General features: G+C 46.8%; 1 long non-coding RNA gene across 2 annotated transcripts; it reads left to right on the top strand.

Moving 5' to 3' along the window:
- Positions 1-10213: 10213 nt before the first annotated feature.
- LOC142592600 (uncharacterized) lies at positions 10214-15659 on the top strand. 2 transcript variants are annotated; one of them, XR_012830730.1, is made up of 3 exons: positions 10214-10470; positions 12427-12554; positions 14584-15659. It is a non-coding gene; the product is annotated as an uncharacterized LOC142592600 (long non-coding RNA). The 2 variants fall into 2 exon arrangements; XR_012830731.1 differs by lacking the exon at positions 10214-10470 and adding an exon at positions 11181-11485.
- The last annotated feature ends 181 nt before the right edge of the window (positions 15660-15840 follow it).

The following is a 15840-nucleotide window of genomic DNA, read 5'->3' as shown; positions in this document are numbered from 1 at the left end:
TGCGGGGATCGCGTGAGAACAGTGGGTCGTCGAGCGTTCCCGTACCCGTTCCATCGGAATTTGCCTCGCCAGCAATCTTTCTGCAGAAAGATTCAGCGACGTCAATATCTCTACATTGTAGATAAAGTGCCAAAGATTTAAACGGGTGGCGCTGACCAGAGGTTGTGCGAAGGCCACGAACAGTCCTCCATATAAGCGACAAAGGTTTTCGCGGATCCAGGGACTCGCAAAAGGAAGCCCATTGTCGCGAAGCCAGCTTGTTCATGTGACGCTGTATTTTCTTTTGTGTTCGTCTAGCCAATCTCAAATCATGATTTGACTTCGTGCGTCTATATCTTCGCTCCGCACGACGGCGAATGGCGCGAAGTTTTGCTAGTTCAATGTCGAAATCGGTGCGGGAAGAACTCCTCGAAAGCGGATGCGTGGTTGTTTGTATGGCATCCTTTATCGCGCCCTGTAGGTTATAAGAGGTGCCGTCACGACAACAGTCTTCCATTATTATTTTGTATTTAGGCCAATCGGTGCACTGGACGGTTCTGGAAGACTTGGAACTAGTCAAACCTTCGATCTTCAAATAGGTTGGGATGTGGTCGCTACCCCGTGTTTCTAAATCGGAAAACCAGTGCACTCTTCTCGAAAGCGACCGTGACACGAAGGTGAGGTCCAAGCAGCTGCTATACGCTGATCCACGCAGATAAGTGGGGCTACCATCATTCGACAAGCAAAATTCCCGTTCAGAAGCAAAGGACACCAACGTTCTGCCTCTAGAGTTAACTTTGGAGCTTCCCCATAGATAATGGTGGGCGTTAAAGTCACCAGTGAGCACCCACGGCTCTGGAGTCGATGTCAATATTCCCCGTAGGCGCTCACAATCTAGACGGCTTGCTGGAGATATATAGGCTCCAAGAATTGTAAACGTGAGCTTTTTCTTCTTCACTGTTAAGCAAACGTTCAGTACACGAAAGTATCAGTACACACGAAACTAACTGCGGCACACAGCCGCGCTGGTTTTCGCTAACTGCGCAATACGCCGCGCTCGGCCACTCTGCTTGAAAAGTACCCCAAAAGTAGTGAAATTAGCTACAATAATGTCTGGGGTCAGATAAAGCGCCAAAACTTGTCCCCGTAAGATTCAGTACACGCGAAACTAACTGCGGCACACAGCTGCGCTACTTTTCGCTAACTGCGCCACTACGCCGAGCGCGGCCACAGTGCTTGAAAAGTACCGAAAAAAGTAGTGAAATTAGCTACAATAATTTCTGGGGTCAGATAAAGCGCCAAAAGTTGTCCCGGTAAGATTCAGTACACACGAAACTAACGGCGGCACACAGCCGAGCTGCTTTCCGCTAACTGCGCCACTACGCCGAGCGCGGCCACAGTGCTTGAAAAGTACCGAAAAAAGTAGTGAAATTAGCTACAATAATTTCTGGGGTAAGATAAAGCGCCAAAAGTTGTCCCGGTAAGATTCAGTACACGCGAAACTAACAGCGGCACACAGCCGAGCTGCTTTTCCCTAACTGCGCCACTACACCGAGCGCGGCCACAGTGCTTGAAAAGTACCGAAAAAAGTAGTGAAATTAGCTACAATAATTTCTGTGGTCAGATAAAGCGCCAAAAGTTGTCCCGGTAAGATTCAGTACACGCGAAACTAACGGCGGCACACAGCCGAGCTGCTTTCCGCTAACTGCGCCACTACGCCGAGCGCGGCCACAGTGCTTGAAAAGTACCGAAAAAAGTAGTGAAATTAGCTACAATAATTTCTGGGGTAAGATAAAGCGCCAAAAGTTGTCCCCGTAAGATTCAGTACACGCGAAACTAACGGCGGCACACAGCCGAGCTGCTTTCCGCTAACTGCGCCACTACGCCGAGCGCGGCCACAGTGCTTGAAAAGTACCGAAAAAAGTAGTGAAATTAGCTACAATAATTTCTGTGGTCAGATAAAGCGCCAAAAGTTGTCCCGGTAAGATTCAGTACACGCGAAACTAACGGCGGCACACAGCCGAGCTGCTTTTCGCTAACTGCGCCACTACGCCGAGCGCGGCCACAGTGCTTGAAAAGTACCGAAAAAAGTAGTGAAATTAGCTACAATAATTTCTGTGGTCAGATAAAGCGCCAAAACTTGTCCCGGTAAGATTCAGTACACGCGAAACTAACGGCGGCACACAGCCGAGCTGCTTTCCGCTAACTGCGCCACTACGCCGAGCGCGGCCACAGTGCTTGAAAAGTACCGAAAAAAGTAGTGAAATTAGCTACAATAATTTCTGTGGTCAGATAAAGCGCCAAAAGTTCTCCCGGTAAGATTCAGTACACGCGAAACTAACGGCGGCACACAGCCGAGCTGCTTTTCGCTAACTGCGCCACTACGCCGAGCGCGGCCACAGTGCTTGAAAAGTACCGAAAAAAGTAGTGAAATTAGCTACAATAATTTCTGTGGTCAGATAAAGCGCCAAAACTTGTCCCGGTAAGATTCAGTACACGCGAAACTAACGGCGGCACACAGCCGAGCTGCTTTTCGCTAACTGCGCCACTACGCCGAGCGCGGCCACAGTGCTTGAAAAGTACCGAAAAAAGTAGTGAAATTAGCTACAATAATTTCTGTGGTCAGATAAAGCGCCAAAAGTTGTCCCGGTAAGATTCAGTACACGCGAAACTAACGGCGGCACACAGCCGAGCTGCTTTCCGCTAACTGCGCCACTACGCCGAGCGCGGCCACAGTGCTTGAAAAGTACCGAAAAAAGTAGTGAAATTAGCTACAATAATTTCTGTGGTCAGATAAAGCGCCAAAAGTTGTCCCGGTAAGATTCAGTACACGCGAAACTAACGGCGGCACACAGCCGAGCTGCTTTCCGCTAACTGCGCCACTACGCCGAGCGCGGCCACAGTGCTTGAAAAGTACCGAAAAAAGTAGTGAAATTAGCTACAATAATTTCTGTGGTCAGATAAAGCGCCAAAAGTTCTCCCGGTAAGATTCAGTACACGCGAAACTAACGGCGGCACACAGCCGAGCTGCTTTCCGCTAACTGCGCCACTACGCCGAGCGCGGCCACAGTGCTTGAAAAGTACCGAAAAAAGTAGTGAAATTAGCTACAATAATTTCTGTGGTCAGATAAAGCGCCAAAACTTGTCCCGGTAAGATTCAGTACACGCGAAACTAACGGCGGCACACAGCCGAGCTGCTTTTCGCTAACTGCGCCACTACGCCGAGCGCGGCCACAGTGCTTGAAAAGTACCGAAAAAAGTAGTGAAATTAGCTACAATAATTTCTGTGGTCAGATAAAGCGCCAAAAGTTGTCCCGGTAAGATTCAGTACACGCGAAACTAACGGCGGCACACAGCCGAGCTGCTTTCCGCTAACTGCGCCACTACGCCGAGCGCGGCCACAGTGCTTGAAAAGTACCGAAAAAAGTAGTGAAATTAGCTACAATAATTTCTGTGGTCAGATAAAGCGCCAAAAGTTGTCCCGGTAAGATTCAGTACACGCGAAACTAACGGCGGCACACAGCCGAGCTGCTTTCCGCTAACTGCGCCACTACGCCGAGCGCGGCCACAGTGCTTGAAAAGTACCGAAAAAAGTAGTGAAATTAGCTACAATAATTTCTGTGGTCAGATAAAGCGCCAAAAGTTGTCCCGGTAAGATTCAGTACACGCGAAACTAACGGCGGCACACAGCCGAGCTGCTTTTCGCTAACTGCGACACTACACCGGGCGCGGCCACTGTGCTTGAAAAGTACCGAAAAAAGTAGTGAAATTAGCTACAATAATTTCTGGGTTCAGATAAAGCGCCGAAACTTGTCCCGGTAAGATTCAGTACACGCGAAACTAACTACGGCACACAGCCGCGCTGCTTTTCGCTAACTGCGCCACTACGCCGAGCGCGGCCTCTACGCTTGAAAAGTACCCCAAAAGTAGTGAAATTAGCTACAATAATGTCTGGGGTCAGATAAAGCGCCAAAACTTGTCCCCGTAAGATTCAGTACACGCGAAACTAACTGCGGCACACAGCTGCGCTACTTTTCGCTAACTGCGCCACTACGCCGAGCGCGGCCACTGTGCTTGAAAAGTACCGAAAAAAGTAGTGAAATTAGCTACAAGAATGTCTGGGGTCAGATAAAGCGCCAAAACTTGTCCCGGTAAGATTCAGTACAAGCGAAACTAACGGCGGCACACAGCCGAGATGCTTTTCGCAAACTGCGCCACTACATCGGGCGCGGCCACTGTGCTTAAAAAGTACCCCAAAAAGTAGTCAAATGAGCTACGACAATGTCTGGTGTCAGATATAGCGCCAAAACTTGTCCCCGTAAGATTCAGTACATGCAAAGCTAACTGCGGAACACAGCCGCGCTGCTTTTCGCTAACTGCGCCACAACGCCGAGCGCTGCCACTGTGCTTGAAAAGTACCGCACAAAGTAGTGAAATTAGCTACAATAATATCTGGGGTCAGATAAAGCGCCAAACCTTTCCCGGTTAGATTCAGTACACACGAAACTAACTGTGGCACACAGTCGAGCTGCTTTTCGCTAACTGCGCACTACGCCGAGCGCGGACACTCTGCTTGAAAAGTGCCCCAAAATGTTGTGAAATTACGCTACAATAATGTCTAGGGTCAGAGAAAGCGCCAAAACTTGTCCCGGTAAGATTCAGTACACGCAAAACTAACACCGGCACACAGCCGATCTGCTTCTCGCTAACTGCGCCACTACGCCGAGCGCGGCCACTGTGCTTGAAAAGTACCGCAAGAAGTCGTGAAATTAGCTACAATAATGTCTGTGGTCAGATAAAGCGCCAAAACTTCTCCCGGTAAGATTCAGTACACACGAAACTAACTGCGGCACACAGCCGCGCTGGTTTTCGCTAACTGCGCCACTACGCCGAGCGCGGCCTCTACGCTTGAAAAGTACCCCAAAAGTAGTGAAATTAGCTACAATAATGTCTGGGGTCAGATAAAGCGCCAAAACTTGTCCCCGTAAGATTCAGTACACGCGAAACTAAGAGCGGCACACAGCCGGGCTGCTTTTCCCTAACTACGCACTACGCCGAGCGCGGACACTCTGCTTGAAAAGTACCCCAAAAAGTAGTGAAATTACCTATAATAATGTCTGGGGTCAGATAAAGCGCCAAAACTTGTCCCGGTAAGATTCAGTACATGGAAAGCTAACTGCGGAACACAGCCGCGCTGCTTTTCGCTAACTGCGCCACAACGCCGAGCGCTGCCACTGTGCTTGAAAAGTACCGCACAAAGTAGTGAAATTAGCTACAATAATTTCTGGGGTCAGATAAAGCGCCAAACCTTTCCCGGTTAGATTCAGTACACACGAAACTAACTGTGGCACACAGTCGAGCTGCTTTTCGCTAACTGCGCACTACGCCGAGCGCGGACACTCTGCTTGAAAAGTGCCCCAAAATGTTGTGAAATTACGCTACAATAATGTCTAGGGTCAGAGAAAGCGCCAAAACTTGTCCCGGTAAGATTCAGTACACGCAAAACTAACACCGGCACACAGCCGATCTGCTTCTCGCTAACTGCGCCACTACGCCGAGCGCGGCCACTGTGCTTGAAAAGTACCGCAAGAAGTCGTGAAATTAGCTACAATAATGTCTGTGGTCAGATAAAGCGCCAAAACTTCTCCCGGTAAGATTCAGTACACACGAAACTAACTGCGGCACACAGCCGCGCTGGTTTTCGCTAACTGCGCAATACGCCGCGCTCGGCCACTCTGCTTGAAAAGTACCCCAAAAGTAGTGAAATTAGCTACAATAATGTCTGGGGTCAGATAAAGCGCCAAAACTTGTCCCCGTAAGATTCAGTACACGCGAAACTAACTGCGGCACACAGCTGCGCTGCTTTCCGCTAACTGCGCCACTACGCCGAGCGCGGCCACAGTGCTTGAAAAGTACCGAAAAAAGTAGTGAAATTAGCTACAATAATTTCTGGGGTAAGATAAAGCGCCAAAAGTTGTCCCGGTAAGATTCAGTACACGCGAAACTAACAGCGGCACACAGCCGAGCTGCTTTTCCCTAACTGCGCCACTACACCGAGCGCGGCCACAGTGCTTGAAAAGTACCGAAAAATGTAGTGAAATTAGCTACAATAATTTCTGGGGTCAGATAAAGCGCCAAATGTTGTCCCGGTAAGATTCAGTACACACGAAACTAACGGCGGCACACAGCCGGGCTGCTTTTCGCTAACTGCGACACTACACCGGGCGCAGCCACTGTGCTTAAAAAGTACCCCAAAAATTAGTGAAATTAGCTACAATAATGTCTGGTGTCAGATAAAGCGCCAAAACTTGTCCCGGTAAGATTCAGTACACGCGAAACTAACAGCGGCACACAGCCGAGCTGCTTTTCCCTAACTGCGCCACTACGCCGAGCGCGGCCTCTACGCTTGAAAAGTACCCCAAAAGTAGTGAAATTAGCTACAATAATGTCTGGGGTCAGATAAAGCGCCAAAACTTGTCCCCGTAAGATTCAGTACACGCGAAACTAACTGCGGCACACAGCTGCGCTACTTTTCGCTAACTGCGCCACTACGCCGAGCGCGGCCACTGTGCTTGAAAAGTACCGAAAAAAGTAGTGAAATTAGCTACAAGAATGTCTGGGGTCAGATAAAGCGCCAAACTTGTCCCCGTAAGATTCAGTACACGCGAAACTAAGAGCGGCACACTGCCGGGCTGCTTTTCCCTAACTACGCACTACGCCGAGCGCGGACACTCTGCTTGAAAAGTACCCCAAAAAGTAGTGAAATTACCTAAAATAATGTCTGGGGTCAGATAAAGCGCCAAATGTTGTCCCGGTAAGATTCAGTACACACGAAACTAACGGCGGCACACAGCCGAGCTGCTTTTCCCTAACTGCGCCACAACGCCGAGCGCGGCCACAGTGCTTGAAAAGTACCGAAAAAAGTAGTGAAATTAGCTACAATAATTTCTGGGGTCAGATAAAGCGCCGAAACTTGTCCCGGTAAGATTCAGTACACGCGAAACTAACTACGGCACACAGCCGCGCTGCTTTTCGCTAACTGCGCCACTACGCCGAGCGCGGCCTCTACGCTTGAAAAGTACCCCAAAAGTAGTGAAATTAGCTACAATAATGTCTGGGGTCAGATAAAGCGCCAAAACTTGTCCCCGTAAGATTCAGTACACGCGAAACTAAGAGCGGCACACAGCCGGGCTGCTTTTCCCTAACTACGCACTACGCCGAGCGCGGACACTCTGCTTGAAAAGTACCCCAAAAAGTAGTGAAATTATCTAAAATAATGTCTGGGGTCAGATAAAGCGCCAAAACTTGTCCCGGTAAGGAAGGAAGGAAGGAAAAAGTAGAGAAGGAAAGGCAGGGAGGTTAACCAGTTTAGCGTAACCGGTTTGCTACCCTACACATGGGAGAGGGATGGGTGCGATGAAAGATTGGGAAGGGGGAGAGAGAGAGAGAGCACATAGTACAGCACACAAACATCGTCCGGTAGAGTCTATCAATCTGGCATTGTACGTGATAACACTGTCAGAGCCGCTTGTCCAATCCCGTCTCTTTCAAAAACTGAAGTAGTCCCTTTGTCGCCTTCACCTGCGATGTCTTCTGTCGGCGGCATGTGAAAATCGTGTCGAGGGACAATGGTCTAGTGTCAAGGTGCGCGAGAACGGATGCCAGGGACTGTCGCTGAACATTATATTCAGGACAGTCGCACAGAATGTGTTGCAGCGTCTCCTCGCAAAGACAGGCATTGCAGAGAGCGTTGTCGGCCATTCCAATGCGGAATGAGTAAGATTTCGTGAAAGCCACCCCTAACCATAAGCGATAAAGCAGTGTCGCCTCGCTTCGGCGGAGTCCAGTTGGCATATAGAGATGCATCAAAGAGGGCAGGTGGTATTGACGGTTGCTCTGGTTGGTCTGGCTGTTTGGTGTGCACCATGAAGAGAGCGTCATCTCCTGTGCAAGCACTCGAAGTCTGCTAGGCAGCTCTTGAAGACGCACAAGAAGAGGCCATACCGCTTTCACGGTCCCGGTAAGATTCAGTACATGCAAAGCTAACTGCGGAACACAGCCGCGCTGCTTTTCGCTAACTGCGCCACAACGCCGAGCGCTGCCACTGTGCTTGAAAAGTACCGCACAAAGTAGTGAAATTACACACTAAACATTTTTACACCCTTATGGGTGTTAATAGGGGTGCTCTCGGCATTTACACCCATGCCCACACCCTTTTAGCACCCTTTTCGGCCAAAGCACCCTATCACAAGGGTGGATACCACACATAAGGTGTGACTTTGCTCAAAGAAGGGTGTTAAATCGACGCCTGAAGGGTGTTGAACGTATTGATGCATAAATCTGAGTAACGTGTACACGTCCACGCATTGAGCAATGTGTGTATGTATTGCATTTTTAATGCGAAAGCGTTTCATGGCCTTTCAGGTAGGTAAGGTGGCGTTCTCCGCAACAACAATCCATACGGGACCCTGCTCATGCCAATCTTGTCATTTCCCTTGAAAGCATTCAGAAAGCATTCAGAACCGCGCCGCCCGTTTTATTCTCTCAAATTATTCACTTCATTCTAGCGTCACGTCCATGAAAAGAACACTAGGTGAACCTGACCTTTGGTTACGTCGCAAATACTTTCGTCTCTGTCTTTTTCATAGAATATGCTAATTTAACCCTTCCCGTAAAGAAAATCTTTTCACCACACCAAGTTCTCGTCTCGCATCGACCATCAACACAAAATTGATGTGCCATTCTTCCTTTTTGCCAAGAACAGCCACTGAATGCAACCGCCTTCCCGCCTCAACAGTCTCAATTTGTGACACCACTAATTCAAGGTCACCGTTCAAATTATCTTATGGTTTGATTTTCTATTTTTGCGCTGCAATGCAATTATTGCATATTTTCACCACTTCTTTCTGTTGTGCCTACTAGGCCTTGAATGTATATAATAAATAAATAAAATGTGAAGTCATCGCCGTCTTGTATGACGTCAGTAGTGATACAGAAGGTAGTAAATACAACAACGTTAAGTATGAGCAATTATGGGTAAATAATGTGAAATAATGCGAATAAGGGTGGAATAAATTGCATTAAGGTTCGTACAAACTATAGCACGGTGGATTACGGGAGATTAAGGTAGTATTGTGAAGAACACGTGACAATGTATGAACTAACGTATTATGGTCACGTGACAATTGCAAGTGTAGATGCGTGAAGCGATTAAGTTTTCCCATTCCTAAGTGACTGTCGATATTTCTTCAAGGATTCTGATGTTACTGGCATGACGGCCACTCCAAAAATGTATCATCCAGAAAAAGAACGCCCTTTCACTTACAATTCCATTATCATTATTTTTCGTGCTCACAGGAATATTAACATGCAATTAAACACTTCTAGAAAAACTGCAGTAGCAGAGCGAAAACACGAGAGCAACTTGCGCAATTCTGCACTAATATTTCGGTGCCCTTAATAGCCCAACAAAAAGTGGTGAAATGGAAGAAGCTGTTTGGATACATTGCTGAACAAACAGGGACGTGCTGTTGGACGAGCCTCTGCTGTACAATGGCATCAACATACAATTTGCATGGTGAATCCATAAAGAAGACTTATAGAGGCGAGATCACGTTGGAAGTTCTCAAACCCGAATTTCCACGTACCTTGCCTAATTCATTCAGAGGCTTACTAAGCTACTGATCTGCTTTCTAAGTGCTTCCTCAAATACAGCTTGTAAGGCTGAGCCTATATATTAAGGGCTGGTGTCGTCAAAGCTGTAATTTCTTATCCAGAGCATACGCACTTGCAAACGCAGTCTTCAGTCTCCTCATGAATGTTTACGTGTCGCTGTCGCACGACCAAGATGTGAGCGTCTTTATCGAGCCATGATATCGCTGAAACTACGCTGTGACCTCGCGAAGTTGCTTCGTTCGGACGCAGCGAATAATCTAATCGCACCAGCAGAAGAGCGCCGATCGTCTCGCTCACGGTCCCGATTTGTGTACTGTAGCCTCAGTGATGCAGCACAGACTGCGCCCCCCACCCCAAAATAAAATGCCCCGCACGAAACGTAGTAGTAACTACCCGCCTCACCGCTCTAGTTAGAGACCACAACGAAGCAGCAGCAAACAGGCGTCCATGCGAGCAAGCAAACCTGTCAGAATAAACGTTCAATTTGCGCGGCCACCCCATGCCCAATGAAAAGCGACCGGAAGTGACGGCCGACGCTGTACCATCACTTCGGCGCGCGGCAGGACGGGAAGGCGGAAGCTGCGCCATCATGCTCGTTTTCGCGTGCGTTCGCGTCGCGCGCTGTGCGAAGTAATTTTAAACGTGTGATTAGTTTTGCGCGCGGGGTAGAAGAAGATGTGGCCCATGCTTTGTGTATTACTCGTGCCCCACTTCAAAGCAAAGCGTTCGTACGCACTGGAAGATGGATCCACGAAGGCTGAAACGAGAAGTTGCAACGTGCCCGGTCGGTAGTACTGGCATGATGGAAACTTTCAGGCAAGTGCCCGTTTATTTGGTATTTGTTTTGTTCGCTTTAGTAATATCTCACTGTGATCTCGTAGCATGATTCATAATTCGCTAATGTAAGAGCAAGAGCAGCTGCACTCCTACTAGGGCAAGTTAACTACCTCGATCGCGTCCCGTGTGACTAATGTTTGTCAAATCTACATCGGGCGTGGTGCGCCTGCATAGTTACGCTTTGTTTCTCAGCCCTTGAACGTTCATTGATGTGATTCTCATGTGCGTTCAGCGCGGCTGCTTGTAATACGGTCGTTCGCACTTCAGTTAAATGTGGTCGACCACTTTTGCGTCGCGTAGAAAAAGGACTGGCCTAGCCACCTTTCGAAGGAACCGGCGCGGTATTGGTTCTCCCTGATGCGGTTGCGTGCTGCTGTTGCTGCTTGCCGGACGCCTTCAGCATTTTTTCCGCTCGCTTTGTCTGTGCGTGTGCGCGTGCTCGCGCTCGGCTTGATTTGTGTGTGCGTGCGTGCGTGTGTGCGCTCAGCTCAGCTCGCTTTGTGTGTGTGTGTGTGTGTGTGTGTGTGTGTGTGTGTGTGTGTGTGTGTGTGCGTGCGTGCGTGTGTGTGTGTGTGTGTGTGCGTGCGCGCGCGCGCGCGTTCAGTACATGCCGGTTTGTATGGGCCGGCGTGTTTGCGCGTGTCTAGTGCGTACGTGTTTTGTGAGTGTCTTGTCTGTGGGTCGCTGTGTGTGCGTGCACGTGTTAGCGTGTCTGCCTGCATGCATGTATGTGTGCTTGTTTGTGTTCATCAGTGTGCGCGTGCGCGCTTTTGTGTCTGCGCTTTGAGAGTGCGTATACTTGTGTGTGCGTGTGGGTGCGTTTTGTGTGCGTGCGTGTGTATTGCATGAGGCCGGTAGAGTTTTACTCGCAATAAAACTCTTCCGATTTGGTGCAGCGAATGTTCCCGCCGGAAAGCCGAGTTTGGTTTCAAGCCACCCTGGACAACTGCTGTAGAGGCGCCGTTTCTCGGGAGGACCAGTGGGAAGGCGCCAAGTATACGCTTCGTCCTTTTTCCTCCCATGCACTGATAAATCAATAGCCTTGTTTTTTATTGTGAAAGGAACGGTACATCCAGAGCATAAATAAATGATTAAGAAATCTGGTAGTGTGTTTTAAAGACGTGGATTTCCCATTAGCCCACATTTCTTTTGATGCAGACAACCGCTGAAATTGTTAGCGGCAGGTTATTCGAGACGTTCTACGTATATAGCAATTGTCTTCAGGAGCTTTAATGAATTTTGAAAATTTGAAGCGTTGTGCTTTAGAGGTATCATATACAAGCTTTAGGTCTCCGAGTAATTTGCATGCCTTTCGAGAGCTGTCGCCTATAGCCCTATTGAAATTCGTAACTACAGTTTGGAGCACTGGGGAAGCTAGAAGGCTTGTCCTGGCTCTCGAGAAAGTGTTTAAGCTGGTGGTGTAGGTTGAGGAGTTTGGGGTTGGTAACACAAAGGATTTTTTATGCCTTAGCTGTAGGAGTGACACAGGATAAAAAAAATGTATGTGTGTCAAGCACAGGAAGCTGCTCATATTGTAGAAGCATGTGTGTGCGTGTGTGTGTGTGTGCGCCCATGCATGCGTCCGTGTGTGTGAATTCTCTCCCCAAAAGGGAGTATGTGTGTAAGTGAGCTATTTCATTGCTGGTCTGTTTGCCAAGAATTGGCAAGAAAACACAATAATCAATTTAACTTGAAATAATAAACTTCAAAGCATACTGGCGTACTGGCGACAGCAGCATACAAGCATGCAGCTGTGTGACAATCTTAATGCATGACTGCAACATCTGGAAGGAGGCTTGCTTCTTCAGTAAGCAGCACAAAGTCCATGTTCTTGGCTTTTCTCGTTCAAACCAAAACGAGGCTCATTGCCAATGATCTTGTCTTTTGCTCTAATAGCATTTGTTTATCTTGTACTTAGAGCGTCGTTTCTCGCAGGTCATGCAGATGGTAGCAGCAATTTCACAATGCCCAGCCTTGGCGCCCCCCATCAAGAGCAAGCCACTTGCGTTCGCCTTCAGACAGATGGTTAATGTCTTCTTGAAAGCGGTTGAGAAGACAACATTGTAAGTAGATATAGTTGTGTAGTGTAATATAATAAGTCAAGTTATAATTTAAAACTCAGGCTCCTTGGCCGCCTAAGCTTGATATGATGTGCAGTTGTGTGTGGTTGTAAATATTGCCGATGGTACAGTCCATACTGCAGGTATGACTGCTGATCCAAAGTATACATTTGCATTTTCTTGATGGTCTTTCATAATGAGGATTTTCTTTGTGCAAGAATATTCACAGAATGCCGGGGCATTGTAGCATCATATTCTTTATTGTGCATTCACTGCTAATTTCGTATGACCTTCCTGCTACCAATTTATTTGCAGGAAAGGAATATTTGTTTACTCTCTGCAATGAGCTTGTTATTTGCTCATTGCATTACACTTTTCTACCGTTAATTTATTCCCATATAATTATCAAAACCTTGAAATTTCAGCTGTTTTTATTTTGAATACAATATCAAAATCAAAATGTACCGGATTGCAATCTAGACTGCAAGGGATTTGAAGAAATTACAAGAAACCAGGACCTCTCGAGAGCGTTAAAAAAACGTTTCCGCAGGTAATGTGCCTAATTGTACTGAGCTAGCTGCTCACGAAAATTGCAAGCATATTTCATTTCACATAGTTTTGCAGGATATAGCAGGCCTATCATAGTCTCTGAGCACAACCTTACCTCATTTGCATCATGAAAATGTCCCGTGCTGAATTTGGGACAAGTTTTGAAAAATGAATGTATCATAATTTTGAAACCACACAAAGTATTGGTTGAGGCTAGACAGTTTTCCAACAACTTGACCATGTTGAACTTAGCCATTACAGGACGGAAAAAAAAACATGCACAGGAGCACTCATTCAATGAAATGTGATGCTTGTGGTTATTTTCCACATGCAAAATGTACTTTTAAGCGAGAGAGGGCAGGTAGCCAATTTACAACCATTGTGACTCATGCGGGTAGTAGCAACACAGGATGAGAAATGGTTGTGTCTCTGAGGTTCATTGAATATGTGAAAACTCATATACAGTACACCCCCCCACCCCCTATGAGGGGTAACCGTGCAATATGTTTTGGGCAAGAAAAACGATTGTTCTAGGAGACAAGAAATTTCAGGCTCTAGTTGAGAGGCTACAGAAAGAAGGACCATGTAAATAGTCACAGATTAACATAAACTGCATCGGAGTGGCATCACAGTTTAGAGCATGAAGTGGGAGCATGAGGAAGGATAATAAGTTTAAATAAGGGAATACTACTTGTCAGTGCATTGCCAAGCTAACCCATTGAAAGAAGGGGGCGTGCTCTAAGAAAAATAGTTGATCACACATGCTAAATTTTCGAGGAAAGTATGCCAAAATGCCCATTCTTACTAAATTAATAAATAAGAAATACACGATAAATTTTAGGATGCAGAAAGTGTCTAATAAACTGCATTGTAGAGTTGGATATTGTTGGGCTGGATGCATGTATTTCAGGGCAAATGAGAATGCCAGTGGGGATTCCCTCATTTTCAGTTTGTGTGCACACTCTGTAAAACAGTTCTCTTTGTCTCCTAGTGTAATAATGTTGTGTAAAAACAGTCATTTTTTAATGCCTTGTGCATTTAACTCTTAATGTGCCATATCCCGTAAGCTTCTCACCTGCAGTACTTATAAAGTGTAATGCAGATATATTGCAGATTTCATAATGTCAATTTTGTATTAAGGTCACATACACACTCTTGGACAAATGTCTGTTGTTGAGAGATGTCATTGGTAGTCTTTAAACTTTATTCACTCTTATTTTCTATGGTGAAAAGGCTACTGTAAATTTATGTTTTTGCTGCTGTATGTACCTTGTGTTCACAATGACATAGTGGTTTAGCATTCACAGTAACATGCAATTCCTTAATTTGCAAAATAGAAACTTCTCCTACCTTTCACTTGTCTTGCCCAGTTGCCTGAGCGGTGCATTCTGCCCAGTCACATTATTTATCATTTTTCCGCAAAGTACGTGTGTAATTGCACGGGCTGAATTCTCATGATTCTCTTCTTATTTTGCTAATGCAGGATGCAAGATTCCAGCAATGCCATGCGCTGCATTTATTGGTCAAGATGCTCAGAGAATGGAGTCCCTGCACCTCGTGGTTAACCGTGAACATTTCTTTTTCTTTTGGAAAGCTAAAGGCCATTTGCTGCATCACTTGCATTTTTGCAGCTCAGATGTGTACTATATTTTTCTAATTTTGAATCAATATTGGCTGTTCAGTATAAAAAATGACGTACAGCGTGAAGGACAAGGACTGCGAGAGACACACTCCACTGACTTTCAACAATATTGTATTGCGTTGCCACATCGTGTGTGTATACACAGAGGGGTCATGCGCAGAAAATGAAAGCCAGTCGCAAGGGGTGTTCTAACCGCAAGTCATTGTAAAAAGAACATGGTCACTTGAAAAAAAAAACATCACAATTTCTATCTGTTTAGATACAAAATTTCACTAGGGGTCAGCGTGATAGAGGGGCCACTAACGCACACACTACCCAGTTTTCTGGTGAAATCAGCTTCAATAATTTACCGGGTGAGCTGTGTCTCGCTGAAACTTCCGTATCTTAAAGAGGGGCATGCAGCCGCAGTCCCGGCAATGAATGCCCAAGTGGCCTTGAACAGTGTTATTGACGTTGTTATAGTGCTCTCTTAAACGATCATTTAGGCGCCTGCCTATCTGTCCAATATATTCACTGCCTCAAAATGGGAATTTGGGAAACCACATTCGTTGCACACATCGCAAAACGTTTTCTGTGCCCGGCAGAGCAACAACTCTGACATGATTCAGGCGCGTTTACACACTTACAGAGCCTTGCCAGCTTTTCCGGGGCTGAGAAAAGGACTGCGATTTCTGTAGGTTCCCTAATCTTTTTTAGCCTATGGGAGACATCATGAACATACGGTAGCACTGCAAACCTGTGTCTTTCAACCGGCTGGTTCCTTGACCGAGTGCGCTCATCATGTTTTGTGCACTTCAGAAGCTGTTCCACTATGCCTGAAATTAAGGCCAAAGGGTAGCCAACCCAAGAAAGGCAATCAGCCTGTGCAGCAACGCTATGTTGCATCTCGTGTGAGCAAGATTTATTGAGGCTGTTAAGGACGCAAAGCTTTACAATATCTCATTTGACTTTGTAGGACAGACAGGCAGGCGCCTAAACAATCATTTAGGAGAGCACGATAACAACGTCCATAACACTATTCAAGGCCACTTCGGCATCCATTGCTGGGACTGCGGCTGCGTGCCCCTCTTTGAAGGTACGGAAGCTTTAGCGAGACAC

This window comes from Dermacentor variabilis, chromosome 9 (genome assembly GCF_050947875.1).
Source record: "Dermacentor variabilis isolate Ectoservices chromosome 9, ASM5094787v1, whole genome shotgun sequence".
NCBI lineage: Eukaryota > Metazoa > Arthropoda > Arachnida > Ixodida > Ixodidae > Dermacentor > Dermacentor variabilis.
This window is presented reverse-complemented; position numbering and strand designations above follow the sequence as displayed.